Source organism: Gobius niger, assembly GCF_951799975.1.
Source record: "Gobius niger genome assembly, chromosome: 6".
NCBI classification, from domain to species: Eukaryota; Metazoa; Chordata; class Actinopteri; order Gobiiformes; family Gobiidae; genus Gobius; species Gobius niger.
The window spans coordinates 22,308,954-22,326,238 of record NC_136857.1 but is presented as its reverse complement, the minus strand read 5'-3'; the positions used below and the strand labels follow the sequence as shown (position 1 = coordinate 22,326,238).

Sequence of the window (17,285 nt, the reverse complement as noted above, 5' to 3'; positions counted from 1 at the left end):
GCAGGACACCATGCTCTAAAACAGGGACAAACCCAGGAGGCGGTGCACCGTTTCAGAGGATCAGAGGAGACTGAAGGCAGCCAGGTTTCCTCTGGGTGCTACGGTTTCCCCGACCTCCAAAACATGCTGGTCAGATTGGCCCCACAGTGGCGGTGCGCTCAGTCGCAGTGGCTCAGGACTAACCCAACACTGTACAATGAAAAATAAAGCATTTAACTAACACATGCTTTAACACTGACAATGAACCTGACCTCAGCTTGTTTGCAGAAGCACCAGATGGAAATGCATGAAAGCTGAGTACCGTATATGCGCAATAAGTAAATCCTTTTACTGAGGCAGCCATTTGCACCCCAAGACCTCCACTTGCAAGTACTTAAATCCGACTCTGTCGTTAAGAGTCTGCAAGTGCCTTACATCACCACCTCAAGCCAAGGACACCTGCTGCACTTTAAGACAAGCTGTACTTTGTTTCTTTTGCGCATCTTTCATTTATATCAGTGTTTTTCAACCTTTTTTGAGCCAAGGCACATATTATTCATTGAAAAAATCACAAGGCACACCACCAGCAGAAAATGGAAAAAGATGTAACTCTGTAGCCTATATTCAGTCGTTCTCATCAAAGTGTCATGAATAGGATCACCATATAGTCTCGCTCGCCACAATGCCATTGATCATCACAAATGAGCTACCTGCGGCCACTTACTGATATGGAAGAGTATTACATGGTTACTCTGCCGATCACTAGAGGGCACAGACATTCGGAAACTGTACATTATTTGCGGATAATAATGAATTTATTTTTAAAAAGACAACTAGGTTGCATAATTTCCCAAGGCACACCAGACAATATCTCACGGCACACTAGTGTGCCACGGCACAGTGGTTTAAAAACACTGATTTATCTTGTTCTTCCACGGTTCTCAAAACTTTTCACACAGAGTTCCACACCAAAAAATGTCAACCAAAATTGGACCAAACAGCTTCCCCTTCAATCTAAAATGCTTAGTGCACGTCTCCTACATTGAATTGCCTGTGTGCATGCAGCGATCATTTTTCTTTTTACTTTAATACTTTTTCAGAAAACAAGTGGATGCACCATTATGTTCTCCTCCGTAGCACTTAACCAACTAATGCATGATGCATGACAGATATAGCAACTAGGGTTGGTCCATATCATACCGCGCACGGTAATACCGGTATAGATTTTGGACACCGGTGTAAACTTTCATACCGCGGTAGATGAGATCATTTGCATGCGCAGCTCATGTCAGAACCCCACGGAGATGCTGCACTCAGAGTCACTTAAAGCAGCAGCATAAACGTGACTGTGGAGGCTTCAGGGGCAGCGCCTAAAGAATCTAATGATATGAATGAAGTTTGCTGCTTTTGTCGCTCATTTACGAGAAAAACCCTCAGGATTTGCGTCTTGGATGAACTCCGGAGAGTATCGCTAGCTAACTTGTTGGCAAATAAAACAAAGACAACCACGTTGCAAACGTGGTTAAAGGCTAATAATATTCTTCTCCTTCTCATCACAAGCGCTCACGTAAGTCTCAGGACAAGCTCATATACGCACTTCTCCCCCTCTCTCTCTTTCTTTCTTTCCCTCCTGCGCGCATGTGTGTGTGTTTGTGCGCGCGGGTCTGGGAACGGGGGAGTGACACGCACAGGAGAGATAGGAAGTATAGTGAATCCTTTGAAAGTTACAATTAATTTTACTCATGTTTCTGGCAAACACATGTCCTAAACACGTTATTGCCTGACAGTAAAAACTGCACAGAGGAGGGTGAACTTAGGAGCATTTACTGTTATGGAGATGAAGGTGCAAATAATTGTAGCAATATAATTTGATCTTATCTTCTGTGTTTTTCAAGATGGAATTAGAGATTTAGATGAATTTAGATGAATAAAGAGAATAAAATAGCTGTCAAGGAATTTGGCTTTGATTTTTCTGTATTTTGCCAGGTGTAAATTATATCGCCAAATATACCATTATGGATATATTTCATTTTCATACCGTGATATAAATTTTTGGCCATACCTTGCCCTGCCCTAATAGCAACAAATTAGTTTTCGAAAGTATCGGAAAACATCTTTCATAACAGTACAGGAAGCTACAATTTATTTCTCTGACGTTCCTGCTCACCCATTGACCATAACAACATGTTTCATAACTCCCTGGGTGCAATCATCTCATGTTGACTATATGTGTCTGTAGTACAACCTCTCCTGTTCTGTCTTGTTCTCTGCTCACCTTTTTCTCTATCGATTTAGTTAATCTGGTCAATGACAGCACCTTTTATCAGAAGTGCTGCACCTGGATCATACGGACACATGTAAGCGGCAGGAATACAGGGGGATAAATTATGAGATACAGGGACAGCATTGGGGACTTGCACATTAAGAGCCAAATTATTACATTAACATATTAACAATATCAACAGTCCATTTATTTTACTCTCCTGGATGACTAAGCATTTTATATAGATCTACAGTAAGTCATCAATTGTTCCATTCTGCCGGTTCTACATTTACTGTACATGATTAACTTTTTGCTTTGCTTTCAGGGGATACCACAGTTTGCATTTTTGTCCCACTGTACTTGAGACTTGTTTAAATGAACGTTCCCAACTTTTGAAGCTTTTAGGGCGGCAGGATTAAGTGCTATTTAAAGGTTGCAATAAGTAAATAACAAAGGGGCTACATTTTGGTGGCACGGTGGTGAAGTGGTTAGTCTTTCTGTGTGGAGTTTGCATGTTCTCCCCCTGTCTGTGTAGGTTGCCTCCAGGTACTCCAGTTCCTCGTACTACTAAAAACAAGTGCAATAGGGAGTTTGTGTGAATGTGTGAGTGAGTAGGTGGGGCTACTGCCTTGTGTTTTTTAGCTCACTTGTGAGCTAAAAAATGTTTGTGTCCCGAGAGAAAGAGATGAAGCCTAGAGCCGGCCCCGCTGTGGTGCGAATCGCCACTCGCTCAGCCGTAAGGAAGCGGGGGAAGCTGGAGGACGCGGGAGTGGATGAACATCTCACCGCATGGACCATCGACTACCTCACGGACCGACCACAGTATGTGCGGCTGCACAGCTGTGAGTCTGAGGTGGTCGTCTGCAGCACCGGGGCCCCTCAGGGCACCGTCCTCTCACCGTTTCTCTTCACCATCTATACATCGGACTTCACATACAACACGGACAGCTGTCATCTCCAGAAGTTCTCCGACGACTCCGCCATCGTGGGCTGTGTGTCTAAGGGGAACGACCTGGAGTACCGGTCAGTCATCATAGACTTTGTGGACTGGTGTGAGCGCAACCACCTGTGCTTGAATATCAGTAAGACGAAGGAGATGGTGATCGACTTCACGAGGAAGCCACTACCGCACACACCTCTGAACATCCAGGGGGAGGACATTGAGGAGGTGGACAGTTTCAAGTACCTGGGTGTTCACCTCAACAATAAACTGGACTGGTCCCACAACACCAACGCCCTGTACAAGAAGGGCCAAAGTCGCCTCCACCTTCTGAGGAGACTGAGGTCGTTCGGAGTGAGCAGGCCTCTGCTCAGGACTTTTTATGACTCTGTGGTAGCCTCTGCTCTCCACTACGCTGCCGTGTGCTGGGCCCCGGGCAGCACAGAGCGGGACAAGAACAGAATGAACAAGCTGGTCAGGAGGGCCAGCTCCGTCCTAGGCTGCCCCCTGGACTCTGTGGAGGAGGTGAGGGACAGGAGGGTGTTAGCCAAGCTCACCTCCATCATGGACAACACCTCCCACCCACTGCACGGGACTGTAGAAGAGCTGTGCAGCTCTCTCAGTGGCAGACTGAGACACCCTCAGTGCAGGACGGAGCGCCACCGCAAAGCCTGCATCCCCACTGCTGTCAGACTGTACAATAAGACTGTGAAGTAACGCCGACTGTAACAAGTGAATTTCTCCTTTGTGAGATTAATAAAGGTTTATCTTATCTTATCTTAATTGTGTTACTGAGACCAAAACAAAAGCACATGTTCACCCCCCACTCCTCCACAACACCTCTCCCTCGCCCTTCCCAGCCGCGGAGTCTGGTTGGAGGAAAACGCTGTTCTACATAACATCGCCATTGGCCATGAGTGTTTCTCCATCCCACGTACTTCCCATTTAATAGCGAGTGGCCCTATGTTTGTGAAAGGTGCTATACAAATAAAGTTCTTTCCTTTCCTTTTCCTTTCCACAACTCATCATGGAATATATTGGATTTTAGAGCTTTCTAAATTCTGGAAGTGAGTGTTCAAACTGTAAACAACCACTGCAAATAAACTTAACTTTGTTTACTGTTTTCTTATACATTTTCTCTTCCTCATCTACTCAATGCGTAGCCACTGTCAGGTCTTCTTTGGATAAAAACCTGCAAACTCTGTATTTTAGGTCTATAAAGTCGCTTTTCCATAGGGAGTGGACAGGCTGTGGCCAAAGCATTAAACCGTAACTAATGTGACGTGAACAGACTGCTGGCCTGATTGACAAACGAGAGAGAAGACAGCCCTCACCACTAACACGCAGGTCATACGGATTCAATATTTTGTCATGCGGCTGTTCTAAAAGGGGATTTTGCCAATAATAGCATTTAGCCGCTTGAACATTTGCAAGTTGCTTAAACCTTCATAGTTTGTATTTTAGTGGTTTCTTTTTTTGTTTTATTAGCCTTGGTACCTCTGAATGATTCCATAATTTCCACAGGAAGGCTGCATTTGTCCACATTTGTTCTTGTGCTACAAAACTTTAATGACGATCTGTACAGCGTGCGCCTCTTTGGGTGCTCCGCCCACCCCGACTGCGGTCGTGAAGTGTAGTGGGAACAAAAGTGTGTTCTGGGTAGATTCGATACATGCAAGTAGGTCGGGTGTGCGCGGTAGAGCCGGGCAACAGTGGCTTAAGGTGCTCTAGACTAGAGCAACAGTTGTCAAATTCTTCACAGCAAGAGCCACCTCATAAACCTTTCAAGTACCACCATCAAAATCAAAGACATCCCAACACTCTAAAGAGCCTATGGTTTCAAATTGAGGTGATGGTGCAGCTAAGATGGTGGTGAACATCAAAATGCTCATGTTTTGGCTTGGTTTAGGATAATATTTCTGCAATTCATGGACCTGCATGGGATCAAAACTGTGCCAGGTTTCACGTTATCTCTATCAGCACAAATGAGCTAAGGCATTTGGCCTTAGCTCATTTGTGCAGATAGAGAAGACATTTTCTCATTATGGTATCCAAAAGTGGTGACTATGAACAAAAATAAAAATGTGATTTTGGTGAGTTGAAAGGACTTTCAGTCATAAGAATAACATGGCAGGTTTGGAGACATAATCCCTATCAAACATATGCATTGGTCCTTGCATCTACATTTTATAAGTGGTCAAGTATTACACAAATCAAACGCATGTGTCAGAGCACATGATGTCGGACCTATACTGTGAAGTGTATGAAGCCTATTATGAACACAGGCTGTCACATATAAGGGTATTACACAAGAGCAGGTCTATAGCTCTCAACAGGTGTTGTACAATTTTTCCATCAAACACTAGTCCAAAGCTCTACTTTTTATAAAAGAGCCTTTTGATTTCAACGGAAGGAAAAGGGACATTGTGTAATGCCTCCTATATGGCTAATGGATAAGTGCCAACTGTGTAAAAGTGTTGGTCATGATATTTCAGACACACATTCTTTGAACGAAAAGAGGCAACCAAACAGAAACTGTGTGCTATACTGATGAGCAATAATAATGGACATTGTTTAAAGAAAGCTATTAGCCGAGCAACGCATATCAAACGCTGAAGACAAGCTGAACGGGGACGGAGCGGTTCTGGCGAAGGCGTTGAAACGGATTGCCGAACTAGAGGCGAAGACAAATGAATTAGAGGATCGAGGACGTAGGAAGAACATTCGCCTCTTCGGGTTAAAAACTGGCGCACCGGGCTCAAGCACGCTATTGGACTTCGTAAGTAGCATGCTCCCGAAATGGCTGGAGCTCACTCTAACTTCTATAATACTAGAGAGAGTGCACTGGGCCGGTTCGAGCTCTACCCAAAACAAAGCAGTCCTTATCCGTTTCTTGAGAGACCAGGACAAGGAAATGGTGTTACGGACGGCCAAGAAGCGGGAAGTAATACATGATGGAGTTAAACTTGCCTTCGTCCAGGACCTATCTCCAGAGACTATGCGGCAAAGAAGAGAATTCTCCGAGATCAAAAAACTGTTCATTGAAATGGGAATATATCGTGGATTCACCTTCAACCCATGTAAACTGCGGGTCTTGCATGAAGATCGAATTCAGCTGCTAGCCTCTCCACAGGAAGCAAAGAACTTCTACCGAAGCATCAACACCGGCGCTGATGAGGGGTAAAGCACGCTATCAAAAGTGGTGAGTGAGTCATATAGACTGCTACAAGAACATTTGTCTCTATGGAAAAACTGAACGAACGACTTAACTCAACAGGACCTTAGGTCCATTGAACTAAAGATAAGATACTGTTTTCTCAGAATGGACCTACAGAAAAGCAGATACTCGATTTTTCTTCTTTCTTTTTGTTTTTGTTTTGTTAGTGTGGTGGACTGGAATCATTAGCCTACGACGCCAATCTTGACTGGGGCTCTGTTAGATAGATGGGGGTGTCTAACCAGGTTGGGGTAGTTAGACTTGAACTCACTTTTGGTGAGAAAGGGCGGGGGAAGGAAGTGAGTGTGGGAGGGGAGGGAGGTGTGGGAGGGTGGGAGGCGTGGGAGGAGGGAGGCGTGGGAGGTGCGGGAGGAGGGAGGGTGGGGGAGGATGTGGGGGGACGTGGGACAATTGGGACCCTGAGCAAAGCATTTGTTTCTTTTTTTCTTTTCTCTTTTGTTTTTTGTTTTAATCTAAATCTAGTTATGTTTACTTTCACGGTGCGAAATTATAAAAATAAAATTATTTTATGGCAAGTGCATTAAAAGTGGTCACATTTAATGTCAGAGGTCTATGGCATTCTATTAAACGCAAACGAGTCATGACATTTTTAAAAAAAGAAAAAGTTGAAATAGCATTATTACAGGAAACACATCTGTCCAGTGGGGAACATAAAAAACTTAAAAGAGATTGGGTCGGGCAAGCTTATTACTCAAGCTTTAAGCAAAATAAGAGAGGTGTGGCCATACTAATCCATAAAAAGATACCATTCATCTTTAAGTCTCAACAAGACGATCCAGAGGGCAGATACATACTAATTAATGGACTACTCTATGGACATCAAATCACAATATTAAATGTTTATGCTCCAAATGAAGACAGACCACAGTTTATGACAGATATGATAACGTTATACAGTCAACACAACTCTAAACTTGGATTTATTGGAGGGGACTTCAACTGCTGTATGAACAATAATATTGATAGGAGCTCAAGTGGTATGGGGAACTTGAAGGCCTCATGGGCCTTAAAGCAGGCATCTGAAAGCACAGCTCTCACTGATGTATGGAGATATCTAAATCCTATTAAAAAAGACTATACTTTTTTTTCAACAAGACATAATACATATTCAAGACTTGATTACTTTTTTCTGCCCCATAATCTATTATCCTCAGTAGTCTCATGCAATATAGGGCCAATCCTTATCTCAGATCACTCGCCAGTGTTTCTTAGTTTAGTAATATCACAAAATAGCCATCAAACTAAACACTGGAAATTTAATTCTTCTCTCCTCTCTAATACAGAAGCCTGTCACAATATTAGACGTTGGATTTTACAATATACTGAGGACAATATAAATTCACCAGTGAGCCCTGCTACCATATGGGATGCAGCAAAAGCTGTAATTAGAGGCCACTTGATCTCCTATACAACAGCTAAAAAGAAAGCGGCAAACAAACTAACTGAGGAGTTACAAAAAAAGTTGCAGTACGCAGAAACCAAACATAAACAATGTCCAACAAAGAATAACTTGAATGAACTAAAAGAAATAAGAACAGAAGTTAATAAAATTAAAACAGAAGAAATTAAAAAACTGTTATCTTTTACTCGACAACGTCATTACGAATATGGGAATAAACCAAGTCGACTACTAGCATATCAACTTAAAAGGGAACAAGCTGAACGCACTATAAAAGGTATACGTACTGCAAATGGAGAATTGACATACGATAATGATTTAATAAAAGACAATTTCCTAAATTTCTATACTAAACTATATACAACCCAAAATCCACAAGACTCAGAAATTAAAAACTTTTTGAAAGAAATAACACTCCCCACCATATCTGAGCCCGACAAAGAGCGATTGAATGCTCCATTTACAGCAGATGAAGTCCTCGAAACTATTGTATCATTGCCTTCAGGAAAGTCACCAGGACTTGATGGATATACATCAGAATTTTACAGAACATTTTGGCCCCAACTTATGCCACTCTTTATGCCCATGCTTAAAGACTTTTGTGAAAACAGTATACTACCTATGTCTATGAAAACCGCGTTGATATCTCTTATTCATAAAGAAGGAAAAGATCCAACTGAATGTACATCATACCGCCCAATCTCTTTATTACCCGTAGATTTCAAAATTATATCCAAACTAATTGCAAGGAGACTACAAAGTTTATTACCACACCTTATAAATCCTGATCAATCAGGTTTCCTAAAAAATCGATTTGCCTCTGATAATATTAGAAGATTACTTAATGTGATTGACCACTCGACCCTATCGAAACAACAAGCACTAATTCTATCTCTTGATGCTGAGAAAGCGTTCGATAGGGTCGAGTGGCCATACTTGATGAAAGTCCTAGAGAAATTCAACTTCGGAAGCAACTGTATTAGATGGATTAAATCACTATATGACAACCCTCAGGCAATAATAGCTGTTAATGGAAACTTTACAAATCAATTTGCCCTGACTAGAGGATGCCGTCAAGGATGTCCTCTGTCACCGCTTTTATTCAATTTAATCATAGAACCATTTGCGGAAACAATTAGAATGGATAAGAAAATATCTAGTATTCAAATAGGAGAAGTTGATAATAAGATCTCACTATACGCAGACGACATTGTGATTTACCTATCTGAGCCAGAAAAATCCATCCTCCCTCTTCTAGAAAGCATAAAACGTTTTGGAGGTATATCAGGTTACAAAGTCAATTTACAAAAAACAAATGCTCTGTTACTTAATACTAATATTACTAAGAAGCTTGAAGAAATATCTCCCTTCACATGGACTGAAACAGGTTTTAAATATCTTGGAATTAATATAACTCCTAAACTTAACGACTTATTCTTGTTAAACTATAGGCCATTACTGGATCAAATTAAAAACGAGCTGGAACACTGGAACCTCCTACCTATTTCATTCCTAGGGAGAATAAACATAATAAAAATGAATATTTTACCTCGCTTTATATATCTCTATCAATCTTTACCAACTTACATTGATAAGCATTTTTTTCAAACTTTGAACAAATACCTATCACGATTTATTTGGAAAAAATCAACTCCAAGAATCGCATTGAAAACACTAACTAAACTCAAGGAAAAAGGTGGTTTGGAGCTTCCGGATTTCCAGCTATACTACTGGTCATGCCAATTGAAGGCCATGTTAGGATGGCGCAAGAAACAAGATGCTCCCCACTGGGCATACATTGAGAGATACCTATGCAATCCAATAGATTTAGAGTCATTGCCATTTATTAATAATACGAAAATGGTTAATTCAATGTTTAGCAACTATGTAGTTTACAACATTCTATGTGCTTGGCAAGATGCTAAAAAATTTTGTGGACTCTCAGCATTGATATCAAAATATGCTCCTCTGTCCTTCAATCCTGACCTTCCACGCGCAATTGGAAAATGTTTATTTCAAAATTGGAAAATTTTAGGAATACTTCAACTGAAGCAATTATTTGAAAATGACACTCTTAAGGATTTCTCCTCATTAAAAACAGAATTCAGTATTCCAAAACAAGACTTCTTTAAATATTTACAAATACGCCATTGTATTACTACACTGATTAAACATAACCGATTGGCTAACGAAGTGTCAGAATTGGAGGAAATTATCCTAAATCCTATCCCCTTAAAAGGGGCCATATCCAAAATCTATAAATGTTTCATAGAATATCAGGGTTCATCTTTTGCTACGCTGAGAAATGTATGGCAGAAGGATTTGAATGTAGATTTTAACGAACAGCAATGGAACAATATCTGTAAAAATATATTTTTAAAAATGTCATGCAACAAAATAACAGAGCAGACCTATAAATTCATGCACAGAGTATACTTAACTCCTCTACGACTGAGTAGAATGTTCCCAAATCTATCTTCAAAATGTAATCGATGTAAAACACAAACAGGGTCTTTTCTTCATATGTTTTGGGAATGCAAACACCTAACTGAGTTTTGGAACTCTGTGCATGACTTTATGGTTAAAACGATAAAAAGACCCCTAGATAAATCAACAATAAGATGCCTGTTTGGTATAGAACCGGATAGACAAATTAGCTCAGTAACACAGAATCAACTGGGAATTATTGCATATCTAGCAAGGAAATGTATTTTACTTTGTTGGAATCATGATAGACCGCCAACATTTTTTATGTTCGAACAAATTTTGCAAGATACTCGACATTTGGAGTTCCAAACGTACTCTGTAAAAAACAGGCTGGATCTTTTTGAGGATCTCTGGGGACCTTTTACTTAACTCCGACAGTGACCATGTGACCACCATATGCGACCATAGGTGACCTGTTGAAGACTACAACAATGTACTAAGCACCAAAAATCTTGTTTATTATTATTATTTTTTATTTATGTTTATTACATTTTTATTTATTTCTTTACTACTATTTTTTTTAATTTTTATGTAATTTTTATTTTTATTTTATTTTTTTGTATAATTTTTTTTTTTTTATTACTCTCCGAACCGAGCACACTTTCTCCTCATTTTTTTTCCATCAATTTTTTTTGCCCCTTTTTTTTAATTTTTTTTTATTTTTTGGTTGTTTTTTTTTGTCGTCACATTTATCAACGATTTCTGTTAAGTTCTTGGCCAATCCCTTGTTGTGTTTTTGACATATGTTTACCGGTCTTCTATGGCCTTTTTGTCATTCTTTAGCCACCCTATTGTTGTGTTTTTGCCACTTTTTTTTTTTTTAGCTTACTATATTTATACATTTTTCTGTCTGTTTATTCATATTTTTGCCACTTTTGTTTGGTAGCTTGTTACTCTCATGCTGCTAGTTTTTTATTTATTTATTTATTTCTTCTTGTGTGGCATTTCTATCACTTATTCATTGTATTTTTTATTTAGTGATTTTTTATTTTTTTTATTTTTACCACATTTCTGTCTCTTTATTATTACTGTTATTGTTAATATTACTATTACTATTATTTTTACTATCATTTACTAAATTTATTTTTGGGTCTATTTTATTTTTTTATTTTTTCCTGCTGTTATGATGTTTGTTTTTTGGATAACTTATATCATACATATTACAGTCTGCTAGTCCGGTGCCTAAATGTAATTACTTTTATTTTTACTTGCTGTCGGAGGATATTATTACTATTATTATTTTTATTATTACTATTATTATATGTGTGTGTGTATATATGTGTGTATGTATGTGTATATGTATGTATATGTGTGTTTATGTATGTATGTATATATATATATACATATATATATTTTTTTAATTTATTTATTTATTTATTTTTTTGGTTGTTTTGTTGTTGTTTTTTCTACTATTATTATTATTATTATTGTTTTTATTATTTTTTTTTTTAATTATTATTATTTTTTTTTAATTATGTAACATAACCCACTTCCCCCGTGCCCCCCCACTCCGGGGGATCATACTATAAAAGCATTAAAAAATAAAATAACAAAAAAGAAAGCTATTAGCCGATAACAAAGGCAGGTCAATTGAGAAACCACAGCCATTGCCCCTTCTGATGCATATTAACCCTAATCCAACTTCCTAATCCGACATGACTGTTTTTAGTACTTTATCGACCAGCACAAATTACCCTCGGCCCGTTTCATCAGCTTTAATGAGTCACCGAGCACCTCACATGTGTCTTGACCCCGTTGTTATTGTTGTGGTTCAAGGCTTAGGTCAAAAATAGCTTTGATCCTGAGGCCTGCACCTGCCCCTCTGTAAATAGACCTGCTACGTTATCTAAAGCGTGTGTGTGCTCAAGAGAGGGAGCAGATTTAGGACAGACAGGAGCACAGTGACCCCAATAACTCAGCAATAAACAGGAACGGACATTTATTTATAGAAGTCTCGCCCACAGCAGGCTCAGGGATTCAAAGAGGGTGGAGCATGTTGAATTTTATAACCAACTATATATAAAAACACCGAAACAGAAACAATTACATGCATTGTGTCTTATTGCTTCAACAAGTGTTTACAAGGTTCTTCTAGAAATACACTAAGCGCAACAAACGTTTAACCTCTTAACCCCCCCTTATCCGAGCACATTATCTCGAGCTCGACCTTACCAGAATCTAAAAGCTTCTTGAAAAAAAAAAAACATAGCGACAAAAACGAGACGTAAATGAATGTAAACAAAAAAGCATCAAAAGAATGAAAAGAAAAGCAACAAAACAGACGATTACAAAGTGATGACAAAGCAAGAAAAAACGGCAAAACAGGCGACAAAAAAGTGATGGTAAAGCAACCAAAAAAACAACAACTAAAAAGTGACGACAACACGGCGTCAATGCGAGGAAAAATCTTGGATCAGTTTTGTAGGCCTAACCTCCAGTCCAGCTGAACTGGAGAAAATGTGCTCGATTAAGGTCGGGGTTAAGAGGTTAAATACCTGACATGTTTCAACGGAGTGGAAATCTCCCTCTGTCTTCGTCAAATAAAATCTGCAGTCAGTACTACCTCAGTATTTTATAAGTGCAGACCAATTTGAAGTCAACGTTTTAATAAAGCCTTTCCAAATATTTAAAGACTTAAGACGGGGGGGAAAGAGCTCTCAATAACAAAACCTTCACTCTCTCCGTCTTCTGCATCCTCTGCTCCCACACCATGTGACTTCATATCCTCCAACAACCTCTCGGCCTCCTGATTCCACCACATCCTTCAACCACATCCACCACAATCAAAACTCCGAAACTGTAACTACGGGTCAAAACCGTAAGAATCCACCTAATCTTCGCCAAATACCTTCAGATCAATACTTGTAGTCTTGGTGGGGAAGGGGCGGGATCTATAAGGCCCGGGTTCTCTCTGATTGGCTACAGCTGACAGCGCTCTCCAACCAATGGGAGCCTGAGTTTTGGGGTCAGTGGGTTTGCTTGGGTTCATATGGGGAGAGGCAGAGGAAGGGACCGTGTTGACCTCTATAGTATAAGTGTGGGAGGAGGGGAGGCCGATGTATGAGACACGAGAAGGTTTACTGGGTTTACTGGGTTGGAGTCACGAGAGTAGCGCACGTAATGGTTGTTTACTGATTGAGGGAAAGGCCATGGCTGGTTTAGACCCGCGCTAGGGCCGGGTTTTGCACAAGGCTTGGACTTAACCTTGCCCAAGTTTAGATCTGGTGCAGTGGTTGCGATTAGATTTGCAATTTCTGTTTAAAATAGTCAGTTCTTTAGCACTAACATTTGAGAAAAGACTGAACTGCTAAACTAATCCAAGGATTATATGTATTTCAGAACACGGTTTTCAACCCCTATACTGCAGGTTTAGTGGGTTTTAAGCATAAACAGAGACAGTATGTATTGCTGTTGGCCTTAGAGATTATTGTACTTCCTGGATTACAGCACTCTTTCCAATTTACAAAATGCAATTACAATTTACACTCCATTGCGATAAACTGGGCGGCACCAAAGCAGATCAGATACAGTATTTGTGATTATCGCTATCTTTGACTCAGTATGTTACATGAAATCAAAACAAAACACTTTTCTTTAAATATAACACAAATTCTAAGAAATTAGGATGAACTTCCAAAGGTTATGTTAAAACTAAACCTTTAGGATATTTTAAGTCACAGCACAGTTTTTTATTTATGTACACAAATCAAGTAGAGACCTACCTGGTTTAGTCTTGGAAGTCTGTATGTTCCTGATTTGGTCCTGGTCCCTGATCAGACCTGGGGTAGTCTCAGTCCAGACCTGTAGGTTTAGTCCTGGTTTGCATCTGGTTCAGCCCTGCCTGACTAGTCCTTCTCCCTTCTCCCAGTATGCACAGAAAGATTCTCCATTTACGTTTGGGGGAGGGGTTATGGTATGTCGGAGGAGGGGGAGGAAGGCACTACAGCACAACGACACTAGTGGGTTTTCTGGTTTGGAGTGAAAAGAAATGGAGCAAAGGGTCATTATTTTGACACCTTATTATAACGCCTTTCTATCTCAGGTGCTGGATGGGTCAAATGCTTTCCCTTAAAAAATAAAATATACCTTATTAAATACTCTAATTATTAAATGCCTGTTATAAAATTACGGATTACTGAAAGTTGTCAAAAAGGTGTTTTTTTTCTACAGTTTCCTATAGGTTTGCAAAATGCCCGTCTACTCTACAAAAGCTGAATCTGTTGACCTGCCTTCAGTGCCTCCAGCTTCTACATAACTCTACATAATCTCGGCAAACACCTTGAGCTCACGAGAATTCACGCTTATAAGACAGTCATGCAACAACACAATGTGGTGAATGTGAGATCAGAAAAAATTACGAGGATCACTATTTTGAAATCACTTTGGCTTAAAACAAACACAACACACATCCCTACACCATTTCCTTTATAAAAACATAAATGTTCATAAATTGGTCAATTAGCAGTTCTTTAGATACCAAGTTTTGATGGCTGTTGGGTCCAGGGGCAGCGCTAAAGAAAGTTACTAGGTGGATTTAGTACAGGCGTCTCAGACATGCGGCCCGGGGGCCAAATGCGGCCCGCGAGGTATTTTTTGTGGCCCGCGAGAAGATTTCTTGGTTATATTATATGCGGCCCGCCGGTAAATTGCATTGAACAATTAGAACTACATTTTCCTGAGGCACCGTGCGGTAGCGGCAATGCCGCTCTTCACTCCAAGGACTAGCATAGCGGACCGTGCAGACATGAGAATAACAACATCAGACAGAGGAGGGAGATGCGGCGCCTCTGCTAACGACTTATCAACTTTTTTCAACAAAGACACGGACTAAAAGCAGCGGACTGAGAGAGAGGAGCTTCTGAAACAGGTGGGAGACTGTCAGAACGCGAGGGAGAAACTTTAGTTGTTCAATTAACATGTGCAAGAAAAGTTACAGCAGCAGCATGACAAAAAGCACCTTTACCATCTTTACCTTTATGACTTTGCAAAGTGAACACTTTGTACTGTGTTTAAAAGCGTCACAACAGTAAAGTGAGGAGCCTTTTCTCTCCAACTCTCTCTTAGAGCAACATTGTGTGCTCACAAGAAGCACATCATGTTAAATCATTTACTCTTTATTAACGACACATGTGCGACCACATGATCCATAGTTAAATTAAAAATAGAGAATATGGAAATGTATAAAAAATATAAAATAATTACAGCAACATCCATCCATCCATCCATCCATCCATTTTCTCCACATTGGTGTGTCCTGAGATCAGCCCAGTCTGTATAATGGCATTTACACATTCATTATATTTATTTTACAAGGTAATTGGAAATAAACACAGTACAAAACAAGTTTGTTGCTGATTTTCAACTCCAGTCCTTGGTTGGGCCTTTCTACACTACATTAAAATTACATCTGTAGTACATTTTGCATTTCTTTCTAAACAGGCACAGACAGAGACTGGACCTGACTCCTGACTCACTGATGCCCTGAACCAAAACTAGATTTATTACAAAAACACAAACTGTCTGAGTCTTAGCTTAAACATGCTTAAAAATAAGCTTAAAAATGTGCAGATAGGTAATGTACCGTTTATTTTAAGATATATTATAGCAAAAAGTTGCTAAATCATAATTGGCTTAATAAAAAAGGCTAAATCTGATGCGGCCCCCGACCAACACTGAGTTTGCATTTTTGGCCCCCGCTCCAAATGAGTTTGAGACCCCTGATTTGGTATATGTATCGGAAAAAGTATTGTTCAGGTACCGGCATCGGTATCGTAAGCCAAGTATTCTTAAAATGGTTAACTTAAAGGTGCATTATGCACAACTTTTTATGTGTTAAAAACAAAATATGTGTGCGTTGACCTTGTAGTGGCCCTGAAGCGTCGCAGAGACTACTGTGATGGAAAGTGAAGGCGCCATGCTGACCACTCAAACAGCTGCTGGGTCACTACAAGGTCAAACATGCACAAATAAAAATATGTTGTTGTTTTTTCACATAAAAAGTTGCATAATGCACCTTTAAACTGGTATTGCGAAAAAGTTTGAAGCCCATGGTGGAAATACATCTAATGTCATTGCAGATCGAAACAAGGCCACAGCTAGGGCTGAAACAGTCCAGTAATCAACAACTAATCGATAACTGAAATAGTTGACCACTATTTGAGTAATCAATTAATTGTTTTCTGGTATACACAGACTCAAATAGAGCAAAAAGAAAATGGAAATGAATGACGAAAAACAGCTTTGTTTTTAGTTCGGATATGTAGTGTTTTGTACATTGTAAATTTTTCATAAATATCTGTGCCTCATCCAATCAGAAAGCAGAATTAGAGCCTCCATCAAGCGGCGTCACTTTAGCTTTACGTGGGAAAAGGTCTGAAAAAACACCATACGAGCGTTCGCTGTTATTGTTTACCTCTGCAATTTTCGCCGGATGTTTGGTAGGCAGCTGATGCATACAGGCCTCTAACTCGGTTTTATAACATGATAGAACTGTTACAGCACAAGAGAAGCAATGCCCTGTTTATGGACATTGTTTTTGCTGATTATAGGATTTTAATATAATGTTTATTAAATAAGAAAATGTAAAATGCCTGTCACGGCCAACAGATCTGATAACATCGCGATCGCTCGTATTTCCATACACCTTTCACAGCCAAGCAATTACTCATATACAGTATGTGATCTGTAGATCAATTGATTACCAAAATAATTGTTAGTTACAGCACTAGCCACAGCGAATACTTCCTCTGAAATATCACAGTGTGACCTTTGTTTTGGGGGGTGTAACACCAACAATAACACTGAAAATTCCGGTCGAGAAGTCTGGGCCAGCCTAAGAATTTCACGTAGAGACGAGACGACCGCTCTGCCACCCATCAACACGTTACCTCTGTGTCAAGTCAATGACACCAATCCTATGACCCCACTTTCCCATAATCCCTATGCTCCCACTGTGTCCTGCGCTGTGATCTGGCCTCCT

At 39.9% G+C, this 17,285-nt stretch overlaps 1 protein-coding gene across 1 annotated transcript in view; it reads right to left on the bottom strand.

Annotated features, from left to right (window-relative positions):
- The window catches only part of LOC306963829 (helicase ARIP4-like), a 61,947-nt gene that overhangs the window by 39,927 nt on the left and 4,735 nt on the right, over window positions 1-17,285 (bottom strand). The gene's annotated exons all lie outside the window — the stretch shown is intronic.